A 14422-nucleotide genomic window follows, 5' to 3' on the forward strand; every position below is an offset into this window, starting at 1 on the left:
CACACACATCCTCATTGCCTTTCCTACTATGCTCCCCTTAAACAATTCATTCCTTGCCTTTATCTGCAGTAAAAGGAAAACGTGTAGCTATAAGCCAAAGGCTTAGTGAGATCCTTGCCTACCCATAAATCCGAAAAACACATAACATAACATAACATGTAGAAACCATAGCATAGCATAACATAGCATGGAGAATCATAACATAGAACATATCTTATCATGTAAAAACCATAACATCTCCTAACATAACATGAGGGAAAACAGAACATAATATATCATATCACATAAGGAGCATAACATATCAGAGTATAGCATGTGAGTGTATATAATGATTCATATCACATTCTGTAAGCACATATCATGAAGCCTATCATATCATGTAAACATGTATCATAACTCATACCTGTTCATAAGGGTGCATAAACATAATTTCATAAATATGTGCATGTAGATGCAATATATATATTTTTAAAACATGTATCATGGAATGCACATATGCATCATGCTTCTTTCAAAACATATAGTATACATACTTGAATATCATATCATCATCATGAGAAGGGCCCCGGCTTGTACCACATGTAAACATAAATGCGTGCAATCCCTAAGACAGGGTAGCTAGCCCCGAACCTACTAGGGATCTAGGTCCGTTCATAGTCCGTCGACCTAGGGGCGTACTGAGGAGCTCATCCCTTAACGTGGTCCGTTCATAGTCCGTCGACCCCGGGGCGCTTATGGAGCCCACCCTTGGTACAAGCCATACAAAGTAAAATATCATGCATATCATATCTCATCATATCATACATGTCATAATTCTTGTCATATCATGAAGAGAGCTCTTGATCCCCAACTTAAGGGAAGCATCTCTTTACCATAGCATGAAGAGTGCTCTTGATCCCAACTTAAGGGAAGCAACTCTTTTTCATAACATGAAGAGTGCTCTTGGTCCCAACTTAAGGGAAGCAACTCTTTTTCATAACATGAAGAATGCTCTTGGTCCCAACTTAAGGGAAGCAACTCTTTAGGCTTTTCTTCTTACATAAGTCATTCACACATGCATTATATAACATGTTCTTATCATAACATAAAGTATAACATGTTATTTTCTTATCATCAAATTTGGCATATCATCTCATAAACTTAGCATAACATATCATGAACATGGCATATCATATCATGAGTCTAGCATATCATATCATGACCATAGCCTATCATGTCATAAGTCTATCATATCATATCATAAACATGGCACATCTTATCATAAGACATAGAAATGCAACATATCGTAAAGCATATTTTCATCACATCATAAAGCATGAAAGCTTAATCTACTTATATATCAAAGGCTACATATCATGAAAATGCATAAGCATGTTTGGTTAGGTTTAAACTCTTTCCTAACCCAATTAATCCATCTTGGCCGAACCATATCAGTAGGTTTCAACCTCATTTCATTCCATATGAAGCATAGAACTTATCCACATAACATGAAAACTTGATCTAAGCACATACAAGGCATTATACTTCATGAATAAGCATGTTTGAGTTCAAAACTCTAACCTTAACCCATTTATCTCAATTTGGCCGAAACATATCAGTAGGGTTCTTATATCATTTGGTTCCATATGAAGCATAGAACTTATCCACATAACATGTAAACTTGATCTAAGCACATACAAGGCATTATACTTCATGAATAAACATGTTTGAGTTCAAAACTCTAACCCTAACCCATTTATTTCAATTTGGCCGAAATATATCAGTAGGGTTCTTATATCATTTGGTTCCATATGAAGCATAGAACTTATCCACATAACATGTAAACTTGATCTAAGCATATACAAGGCATTATACTTCATGAATAAGCATGTTTGAGTTCAAAACTCTAACCTTAACCCATTTATCTCAATTTGGCCGAAACATATCAGTAGGGTTCTTATATCATTTGGTTCCATATGAAGCATAAGACTTAAACATGTAACATGCACATTTAGTCTAAGTACCTATAGAGCATTGTACAAGTACCTACAAGGCACTATACTTCATGAATAAGCCTATTTGAGTTCAAAACTCTAACCCTAACCCATTTATTTTCATTTGGCCGAAACATATCAGTAGGGTTTCATGTCTTTTTATTCCATAAGAAGTATAAGACTTAAACAAGTAACATGCACATTTAATCTAAGTACCTATAGAGCATTGTACAAGTACCTACAAGGCACTATACTTCATAAATAAGCCTATTTGAGTTCAAAACTCTAACCCTAACCCATTTATTTTCATTTGGCCGAAACATATCAGTAGGGTTTCATATCATTTTATTCCATAAGGAGCATAAAACTTAAACATATAACAAGCTCATTTAATCTAAGTGCATACAAGGTATTGTACTTCATGATCTAAGCATATTTGAGTTCAAAACTTTAACCCTAACCCATTTATTTCAATTTGGCCAACCATATCAGTAGGGTTTCATACCATTTTATTCCATAAGAAGCATAAAAACCTTGGTTATAAACATGTAAAAATTCATACATCACAAAGAGGTACAACTAGTATGGTTTCTATCTAAAATTCTTGACCTAAGGCCTTATAATCAATTTTGGCCGAACCATATAGATAGGTATCTCTTTTTTTTTCACAACATGAAGAATGAAGACTTAACTAACAACATGTGAAATTGATATATCATAGAGTAGAAAAATTAAGCATGTGATCAAAGAAAACTTGTTCTAGGTCCTCTCTTCCATCCTTGGCTGAAACATGCAATAAGGCTCTAAATTTCTCTTTTTCTTTTTCTATAACATGAAGCATCTCTTATCGCTTGTTAACCCTAAGTGACTACCTATTCTTTATCTTGACCACATTCTTGCAAGAAAATTTTTAGAGTTTCGAAAAAATATTTTAAACCGAAGCTACTTGTACTGCAGTGAGGGGATACTCACATCCTTGCGCTTGTTTTCCTTAGAGATTTAACCTTTGTTGTGGATCCTTCCTAGAGAGGGGAAGCTTCCTTGCTCCTTGGTCTCGGCAAGAAGAGGAAATGGTGAAGAAGAGGTCACGGTGGAGGAGGAGGGAGTAGGAAGGTGAATGAGGAAAAATGCCAACTCATTTTAATTTCCTCCTTTTATTCATCATGAGAGGAGGAAGGAAAAATATATTTTTCTTCCTCCTTTCTTTTACTCTCTTCATAATTAAGAGAAAAGTCTAGATACATCCCTTCTTGGTGAGTAAGAAAAGAATATTCTAGAGCATCTCTTCATTATAGAGGAAGAAGACAACTCTCACTTCTCCTTCTAAGAGAAGAGCCTTTTCTTCTTACATTTAATTATGGTTTCCCTCTCTTTTCTAACAATAATTTCTCTTGGTCTAGTGGTTATCTTATTCAGGCATCTAATGAGAGATCTAGAGTTCAAGTCCTAGACCTTATATATTTTTATTTCTATTTTATTTGTTTAAGTGTTCGGCTAGGAGCAAAATTTAATTAAAGCATATATATTTTTTATTTATTCATGATAAAATATTCTAGAATTTTGCTAAGGACCCTATGGGTGTTACACATGTGTCAACTTGATATCTCTATATCCATGACTTATGAGATCAAGTCATCGAGTTGACCTACATGCTAGTCTTATTGCATTAACATTGTCCCTAAATGCTAATACTCGACTAGGAATGATTAAGAGTAGTGTTCCCTATATCATCTCACTATCGGTTCAACTAATCGATTGATATAGGTGAGAACCGTCTACTCAAGGACGTTATTATACTTAGTTTATTTGGCACCAATACAAGTAAGTATAATAACCAAACATCAAATGCCTTTATTTATATAGAATATGATACAACAAGTCCAAAATACAATCATCAAGTGATTGGCGCCCTGGAACCCCTTCGAGGCGCCCCGACCAAGGCTATAAATATAGCCTTGGTCCAGAAGCTTTTTAACGAACTCTGAATTGTAATTCAACGCTTGTAAGCTTTAATCTAGAGTTGAGCTTCTGTTTTCTGCACTTCAACGTTGTACGAGGCTTCTCCGCCAGAAGGAGTTTTTAAGTGAGCTTAATCTTCCTTGGATTAACAACCACATCGGTTGTAACCAAGTAAACCTTTTGTGTCTCGTATTTTTAATGCTTTATTTATTTGCTCTGCTTTATTTATGTAAGTGTTAGCTTAAAGAGTTCGAGAAAGGTTATTTTTTATTTTACAGGACTATCCAACAACCCCCTTCTAGCCGGCCCAACGGTCCTACATTTTGTACTAGATACATTGCTGTGTGTCTAGAGTTAAACATGAACCTGAACTTTCATTAAATAGATGCATAAATTGTTGTCTCGTTTGAGTGTTTGAGTGTGTGATCCGATATAGTTTGGCATAGCTTTAGGATGCTTGTTTCAAAATTGAGTATCTAAAGTAACTATCCTTCTATATGGGTTATAACCTCCTAGGGGGGAATAATTCTATATATGGATTAGTCTTTTACTTGATTTAATGAGCTTTCCCTAATCATATGTTATGCAAGTGACCTATGTAATCTAGAGACGTATACCCAGGGGAGACCTTGTGACAGGAGGTACTCTACTGAAAACTAGAACTCTTTAAGTTACTTCTTCACGTGATGGTATACCTAGTTATTGGCAGGAAAAGTATTTCGATACACTATCGCGGAGTGGGATTCGGTAGTGACTTAGCATGTCCTGTAAACATATTGTTGGGTTTTTCGGGCCGCGAAAACCGCTTTTTCGCGTCGCGGAAACCCCGAATCACCCATGCCACTGGATCTCGTGCGAAGGATAGATTTCAAAATTTTACATGTATGAGTTTCTACTTAGATCTACTTCTAGATCTACATGAAGAAAAGGTTATACCTTTGAAGCGCGCCCTTAGCGAATCCCGCTCTTCCAAGGTGCCGGATCTCTAGACCGTCAAGCGTACGGTCCTCTAGAAGTATCCACACGAACAATCCTTGATGGAGAAGACCAAACAAAGGTGTGCTAGCACCTTGTCTTGTTCGGCCAAGAGAGTAAGATAGGAGAGGGAGAAGAGAGAGCTCCAAGAGGAAGAAGATGTGAATGCACTTGAATGAGAAAAATGAATTCTCTTCCCATTCAAAAGTGGCTGGCCACTTCCCAAGTGTAACCCCCAAATTTTACATTAAGTGCAATTAATGTGAAGCCTTAAAGAGAATGGGTTTGTAACTTTCATGAGGTGGCACCCCATGATGATGTGGAGTAACATCATTAGTCCACATCAATGCCAACTCACCGATGAGGTGGCATAAAGTCAAGTCAAACTTGACTTTTATCTTCCTCTCAAGTCAAGTCAAACTTGACCAAATCTCTTCCATGGTTGATCTAATCTAACCATATGATTCAAGCCAACTTAATATAATGAATCTAATTCATTAAATTAAGTTGATCTAATGAGTCATAATCTAAATTAGACTCATTGAATACATGAATCAACTTGAGTCCAACTCAAGTTAGCCCAATTAGGATTACTCTTAATCCAATTTGATTCATCAAATGAATCTAATCCTCTTGGTTCATCATATGAACCTAATCTCCATCTAATTGTCCTTAGTGTGTGAACCTATAGGTTTTTGTAACGTTGGCAATGCCCCTAAACCTAATTAGGAGCATAAGTAATGAGCGGTATCTAGCAACACATCATTACTACACAAATTACAAGAATGTTGAGATCTAACATCACCTTGTGACTACTAATTGTGACTCCTCACAATATATGACAAGTGTCCTTCTATCCTAGACATCTAGATTGATCAATGTGAGGCATAGACCGTGTCATCCTCTGATCAAACTAAATCTTGAACTCCAAGTAGACTCACTAAATCAAATGAGCTCAATATCTCATATTGACTCATTTGGGCATGGCCATGCACTTCGTGGTCTCACTCTATCAAGAATACCGATGTCTCTCCCGTCATATAGGAGGGATAGATCTCATCTACATCACTCACATCCCTCTGCATAATTTGTTACATACCCAGTAATCGCCTTTATAGTCCACCCAGTTACGGGTGACGTTTGACGAAACCAAAGTACATAACTCCTTATGTAGGGAACCATGGTGACTTCAGGTTTAAGGACTAGTAGTCATACTAATAGCCACATGAGAAAGTATATGACACTCATATAACAATACATGATACTTTCTCATGGCGGGTCATTCAGTATACAATCTCCAATGCATTCCCATGTGTCAACTTGATATCTCCATATCCATAACTTGTGAGATCAAGTCATCGAGTTGACCTACATGCTAGTCTTATTGCATTAATATTGTCCCTGAATGCTAATACTCGACTAGGAATGATTAAGAGTAGTGTTCCCTATATCATCTCACTATCGATTCAACCAATCGATTGATATAGGTAAGAACCTTCTACTCAAGGACGTTATTATACTTAGTTTATTTAGCACCAATACAAGTAAGTATAATAACCAAAAACCAAATGTCTTTATTTATATAGAATATGATACAACAAGTTCAAAATACAATCATCAAATGATTGGCTCTAGAGCTCTAGCTAACAATCTCCCACTAGCACTAGTGTCAATCAGTGTAGGCTCTAAGCCCCAATGACCTAGTGTGACCATCATGCTTCCTCTGTGTCAAAGCCTTGGTCAAGGGATCTGCGATGTTAGCCTCTGTAGGTACTCTGCAAATCTTCACATCTCCTCTCTCGATGATCTCTCGAATGAGATGGAAGCGCCGTAGTATGTGTTTGGTCCGCTGGTGTGAGCGAGGTTCCTTCGCCTGTGCTATAGATCCTTTGTTGTCACAATAGAGCTCAATAGGGTCAGCAATGCTAGGAACCACCCAAAGTTCAGTGATGAACTTGCGAATCCAAACTGCCTCCTTTGCTGCCTCTGATGCAGCAATATACTCGGCCTCTGTCGTAGAATCAGCTACTGTGTCCTACTTCGAACTCTTCCAGCTCACAGCACCACCATTAATGCAAAACACGAACCCCGACTGCGATCTATAGTCATCCTGGTCGGTTTGGAAGCTAGCATCACTGTAACCCTTTACAGCTAGTTCATCATTACCTCCATATATCAAGAAATATTCTTTAGACCTTCTTAAGTACTTAAGAATATTCTTGACCGCTATCCAGTGACTTTCACCTGGATCTGACTGGTATCTGCTCGTCATGCTCAAAGCATACGAGACATCAGGTTGAGTACATAGCATGGCGTACATGATCGATCCTATGGCTGAGGCATAAGGGATCTGATCCATGCGGTCTCTCTCCTCTCTAGAAGAGGGACCTTGAGTCTTCGAAAGACTCACGCCATATGACATCGGCAGATATCCCTTCTTGGAGTTCTGCATGGCAAACCGAAGGAGTACCTTGTCAATATATGTACTCTGACTTAGGCCAAACAATCTCTTAGATCTATCTCTATAGATCTGTATCCCTAGAATGTGAGATGCCTCACCTGAGTCCTTCATTGAGAAGCAACTCCCTAGCCAGGTCTTGACAAACTGAAGCATAGGGATGTCCTTCCCAATGAGCAGTATGTCATCCACATACAATATGATGAAGACAACTATGTCCCCTACTACCTTCTTGTAGACACAAGGTTCATCTTTGTTCTTGATGAAACCAAACTGTTTAATTGCATCATCGAATCAAATATTCCAGCTCCGAGAAGCTTGCTTTAGTCCATAAATGGACCTATGCAGCTTGCATACTCTGCTAGTATGCTGTGGATCAACAAAACCCTCAGGTTGTGTCATGTACACATCCTCTAGTATGTTTCCATTCAGAAACGCAGTTTTGATGTCCATCTGCCAGATCTCGTAATCGTGGTAAGCTGCAATAGCAAGCATGATCCGAATGGACTTAAACATCGCTACTGGAGAAAAGGTTTCATCATAGTCAATACTATGAATCTGCTTGAAACCTTTAGCTACCAAGCGACCCTTATAGATAAGTCTATCCATGTCAGTCTTTCACTTAAAGACCCACTTACACCCAATGGATTTTACTCCTTCAGGTGGATAAACCAAAGTCCATACTTGGTTGGTGTACATAGATTCCATCTCGGATCTCATGGCTTCTAGCCATTTCTCGGAATCTGGTCTCATCACAGCTTCCTGATAGGTAGTGGGCTCATCCTCTATGAGCACAATGTCATCATGGTCAGACAAGAGAAATGAGTATCTCTCAGGCTGATGACGTACCCTATCAGACCTGCGAAGAGGTATGTCTACTTGAACTGGTTGTTGTTCCTCAACTACTTGTGGAACAACATCATCCACAACACTTTGTGGTTACAGTTCAATTTCCATCGAGGCATCAGTGCTATTGTTCGCATCTTGAACTTCTTCAAGATCGAACGCGCTCCCACTAGTCTTTCAACAAACAAAGTCCCTTTCTAGAAAGACCTCAGTCTTTGCCACAACTACCTTGTGCTGACTGGGAATGTAGAAGTAATATTCCTTAGTTTCCTTGGGATATCCAATAAAATAGCACTTGTCGGATTTGGGTCATAACTTGTCTGAGACTTGACGTCGAACGTAAGCCTCACAACCCCAAATCCTCATGAAAGACACCTGGGCATCTCTCCAGTCCATATCCTATATGGTGTCTTTATCACGACCTTGGATGGAACTCGGTTGAGTATAAAAGCTGCCGTGTCTAGAGCATAGCCCCAAAGGTATGTCGGAAGATCTGTGTGACTCATCATAGATCGTACCATATCTAATAGGGTATGATTCCTCCTTTCAGATACATCATTCCACTGTGGTGTTCCAGGAGGAGTGAGTTGGGATAGAATCCCACACTCAGCTAGGTAGTCACGAAACTCATGGTTAAGGTATTCTCCACCTCGATCTGATCGAAGTATCTTAATACTCTTGCCAAGCTGGTTCTGTACTTCATTCTTGAATTCTTTGAACTTTTCAAAGGATTCTGACTTATGTGTCATCAAGTACACATAACCATATCTACTGAAGTCATCAGTAAATGTGATGAAGTACCTATAACCGCCTCTAGCAGCGACATTGAAAGGGCCACATACATCACTATGTATGAATCCTAACAAATCAGTCGCTCTCTCACTGTGCCCACTAAAGGGAGTCTTGGTCATCTTGCCTAGTGGGCATGACTCGCACGTCTCATAAGATTCAAAATCAAATGAGTCCAACAAACCATCCTTATGAAGCTGGGATAAGCGCTTGTCATTTATATGACCTAAGCGACAGTGCCAGAGATAGGTTTGGTTCAGGTCATTTGACTTGAACCTCTTGGTATTTATATTATAGATAGGGCTTTCAAGATCTAGAATGTACAGTCCATTCATCAGAGGTGCACTACAATAGAACATATCGTTTAAATAGACGGAACAACATTTGTTCTTTATTGTAAACGAGAAACCTTTCTTGTCCAAACAAGAAACTGATATAATGTTCTTAGTTAATGCAGGCACATAACAATAATTGACTAACTCTAGTACAAGCCCAGAGGGCAGAGATAGAAAGTAAGTCCCTACAGCAACAGCAGCAACCCATGTTCCATTGCCTACTCGTAGGTCCACCTCGCCCTTTGTCAATGTCCTGCTATTTCTCAGCGCCTGCACATCAGTACAAATGTGAGAAGCACATCCAGTATCTAATACCCATGATGTAGAAATAGATAGATTGACTTCTATAATATATATACCTGAAGTGGAAGTCTCACTTCGCTTCTTCTTAAGATCCTCCAAGTATACCTTGTAGTTCCTCTTCCAGTGCCCGGTCTGACCGCAGTGGAAGAAGGTAGCATCCTTGGCGACCCCTCCGTTAGGCTTCAGTGCCTTGCCTTTGCCCTTGGTTTGGGACTTTCCCTTACCTTTGGGCTTGCCCTTGCCCTTGTGTTTCTGAACCATCAGAATAGAGTGGGGCTTTGCCTTCTTAAGGTTCAGCTCAGCAGTTTTTAACATGCTAAGCAGCTCGGGCAGTGGCTTGTCAATCTCGTTCATATTGTAGTTTAGAACGAATTGACTGTAGCGATCCGGCAAGGATTGCAAGATCAGGTCAGTAGCTAGCTCTTAGCCAAGAGGGAACCCCAACCTTTGTAGGTTCTCTATGTACCCAATCATTTTGAGCACATATGGGCCCACTGGAGCCCCGTTTGACATCTTGCACTGAAACAGTGCCCTTGAGATCTCAAATCTCTCATGCCTCGCTTATCCTTGATACAGTTGACGAAGATGTTCAACCATATCGTAAGCGCCCATTAACTCGTGTTGCTTCTGAAGTTCAGAGTTCATGGTCGCGAGCATTAGACAAGACACATCTAATGCGTCATTTTGATGCTTCTTGAAAGCATCTCGGTCAACTCGCGGGGCAGTGGCAGGAGGAGCCTCCCGAATGGGCTGCTCCAGAACATACAGTTTACGTTCTTGGGTGAGAACTATTCTCAGGTTCCTGTACCAGTCCAGGAAGTTTGCTCCGTTGAGCTTGTCCTTCTCGAGGACAGATCGCAGGGAGAAGGTGTTCGTGTTCGACGTCATGGTAATCTACAACAGAAATAAAAGCAGAAATAAATATCATATTCTTAATCATTTAATTACACTACAACAAAAACCTTCATAGACATCAGTTTTCCACCGGTGTCTATTTCATTTTCGACCGATGTCTATGAAGCTGATGTTAAAAGTCTGCCATTTTAGATATCGGGTTAAAACCGGTGTAGTATCACTTAACGACACCGGTCTTCGAATCGATTATTAACTGGTGTAGTATCACTTAACGACACCGTTTCATCAACGGTGTAAAACCGATGTAATATTGTATGTTAATAACACCAGTTTTGGCAGCGGTAAATGACCGATGTAATATTAATTAATAATACCGATTTTGCAGCGGTGGAAAACTGATGTAATATGTATATTTTTTAACAGCACAAATTTGATTTCCAAAACAATGAAAAACCGACAATAAAAAAAAATACACAAATATTCACAAATTATACAAATATTCTTCATTCAATAATATCCATAAAATACACAAATATTCACAAATTATATAAATAATCTTCTTACAACAATATCCATAAAATACCCAAACATTCTTTTTACATCAAAAGCTAGCTAATAGATATCAAAATCAAGGTAGAACATTCTTTTAACACATCAAGGTAGAACCACACTTCAAATGTAATCTAGCATGCATTCAGCCCACTCGAACCGCACTTCATCAATTTCAACTCTAGAGTACTTGAGATTTGTAAACTGTAAAAACACATAAATAATATATTAGTAAACCAAGACTAAAAAGGATACAGCATGCAGAGTATCAGTAGTACAAGATGTTAGCAGTTCCTGCTAACAGAATTATATACAAAGCTATATAAAGAATATTAGGCAGTAAGAGCATGGATAACAATGAGTCTGTCACATACTGATGCTTATATGGACAACTTAATGCCTATCCCATTGTATAAACTTTCATACACTCGAGCAAACTATTATCCTAGGCATGCATTCCATGCATAAATTTATAGATATATATGATTCTATCTTATATGTGTTTGCAGCAGATGAAAGAAGGGGTAACAAAATATGTTGCACAAACAAGAAACAACGAACAAATTTTAACAATAGAGCATTGCCTGCAAACTTGGCTATGAACAAAAAAAGGCAAGATAGTCTACATAGAAATAGATACTTAGAGAACAAGAAGATCCAGAAGGTATGGTCACTTTCACACATCAGTACTTTAACAAACAGAATATTACAAAGGCCAATCATAGGAAGGAGAATTTTACCGAGAAAATAAAGTTGTATCCCATTTCGAGAATAACACGCAGAAATTCTATCCTTCTCCACATCATTGACAAATATCCAGCAGTCATGTAAATCTTCTCATCTGAGAAATCCATTCCCTCAGTATAAAGAGCAAAACAGTGAGTATGCAAGGATATGCACCTTATGTACGCTTTCTTGTCCAAGGCAATGATTACCAAATGGTCCAGGAGTCTGCGTGTTCCATCTCCTGTCCGAAAACTTTGAAAAAACAAATCTATAATAGAACCAGGAGAAGCCCAGGCAGCATTCAAAGTTGTTAATATTACTGTTTTGTTTTCCATAGCTGCTTCCTTTAGAACTTTCTCAAGCTTAACATCGTTCTTTTCCTGCAAGCAGATATATAATTCTCTATAAAGGAGGAAAATTCACAATTGTTTGCAGGCACACAAGTTAAACAATAAAAATTAGGGGGGGGGGGGGGGAATGACTTATTATATTGCATAAAATAGCATAAATCAAGTGATTTACTGACAGCTTAAGCTCATGGGGCAGATAATCATCCAATCGGATTTAACATTGTATTAAGCAGAAGAAACAAAATCAGTCCAGGTACTAGGCTTGTCTACAAATTCAACTTCGCCAAAATGAAGTGTGTTGAGAATATAGCATTCAGAATTCAACATCAAAGGAATGGTAGCTAGAGAGTATCCTAGAAAGTCACAAGGCATAAAAATTTTGAAAACAGTTATAACTTTTCAATAGTTTAGAAACATTATAGACTAAACCCTATTATGTCTAATTGAAACAAGTTGATCGGGAAGGTTAAAATAAGTTAATCAGCTTTTCATATATGTTGGATTTACTATAGAAAACTTGCTGCATTATGCAGAAAAGACATTCAATTGCACTTTACAGTATCTTAAAGTTTTTCAAGAAGAACAAAATACTCTACAAAAGACTATTGTATACTTCATAAGTAACTCATATCATACACATACTAAGTGCATAATGAAAGTTGTTAAATTGTAGTTAGTCCAACAAAAATGACTTCATAATTAGCATCAAGAAGTTCACCAAAACACAAATGATTAGGAAGACTAGTATATGAGGAATAGAAACCTAAAAACAAAAGGTATGGAATAAATACCTTCGTGCATTAGTTATTACGTTCCAACACTGGTCATTTGACCAATATTTTTTTTTAGAGAGATTCCTTCAATTTTGCAAATTCACGTAAATGACAATGTCCAAAAGAAAAATAAGAAATACTAGCATTTCAACTAGTTATAAAAAATATATTTGATCCATAAAAAAATCATACCATTCAAAAGAGAAAAATAAACAGTTAGATAATGTTAGAATAGAATAGTCAAACCAAGCATCAATTATCCAAGACAACATAGTTGTGAGCAGGATTCATAGCTATGATTGGAAGAAATCTTTGGAAGATTAGTCATCCTCCCTAATAACTCTGAAGTTAAACAGCCCACTTTAGCTCTTCCTAGGAAGATAGGATGCCTACTAAATCCTTCCTTTGCAAGGGAAAACACTCTGCACCTGAACTGCCTATTGCAAAAGAGTTTGTTGAACCTATTGCAAGACTGCAACGTTGTTGATGATATTTGGATTAAAGTGCTAGTTTTTAGCTACATGCTATTTCCCTACAAATGATACTTTGCATGACAATTGTCTAAGAGCCAGTACTAAAACGATCTCACTCACTATTGCTTCGAATGATTATGGTGAGTATTTGATATAGAAATGTATTGTATTTTTATTGGGGAAAAGGACGCCGAATTCATTTGATCAGTCGGTTTATCAATTTTCCTTTTGATTCAGCATGAAGTTGAGATTGAGGTATGAATCCATTTTACTCTCTCCTACTCTACCAACCCACATAAACAAGTCATAAAGACTGATTACAGTATCTTAATTTATGATTCAAAAAACATCCTTTATAGAAATTTTTATCATTATTTTTGCATTCATCAACTTCGATCTTCAAAGATACTAAACTAGTCACACGGATTGAGTTACAAGTTCAGAATTTCATTCTCTAGTCAAAAACTCCAAATTCCGAAGATTCTAATCAAGCACGCCCTAGAATCAAGAGTTCCAAAAATGTACGCACTTTGAAAACATTGGCCAATACATAAAAGGCTTCACATCAAAATCCAACTCGGTGATATTTCTGCAGCAAAACTCCCTAGATCTCATGCGAGTATAACAGATGAAGATCCAATATCGAAACACATAGAGATTCAGGAAACGTGAGAAACCCCGGTATTGAGGATTGACAACCCCGACTTGAATCGACCAAATGAGAAAATAATACTTCAAAAATGAGCGATTAGAATGACAACTCCTCAACATGGAAGATGAGCGATTAGAATGAGTGCGGGATTCAACTGGATTCAACTCTGGCTCCGCAGATCAACAGATCTAGACTTGCAGGAACGATTTTGACAAGACAAAATCCGAATGGGGAAGATTAATCTGATACCTACACGAAAAGAGAAAGCGAAGAGGCGAGTCTACCTGAAGAGCAACGAAATCGCGGTCCTGGCACGGAGAGGGAAGAACTCAAACCGCAACGGGATCGCCCACAAGCCACAATTTGGAGGAGTGGGGCGTGGGGCGTATAAATAGAGAGACGGAGA

The 14422-nt window shown here is 38.0% G+C and overlaps 1 long non-coding RNA gene across 1 annotated transcript; it reads right to left on the reverse strand.

The window, feature by feature from the left end:
• Positions 1-11226: 11226 nt before the first annotated feature.
• LOC121973358 lies at positions 11227-12002 on the reverse strand. The gene is made up of 3 exons (XR_006109539.1): positions 11943-12002; positions 11783-11883; positions 11227-11246 (listed from the first exon to the last, which is right to left on the reverse strand). It is a non-coding gene; the product is annotated as an uncharacterized LOC121973358 (long non-coding RNA).
• Between the last annotated feature and the right edge of the window lie 2420 nt (positions 12003-14422).

Source organism: Zingiber officinale, chromosome 4A (genome assembly GCF_018446385.1).
Source record: "Zingiber officinale cultivar Zhangliang chromosome 4A, Zo_v1.1, whole genome shotgun sequence".
NCBI classification, from domain to species: Eukaryota; Viridiplantae; Streptophyta; class Magnoliopsida; order Zingiberales; family Zingiberaceae; genus Zingiber; species Zingiber officinale.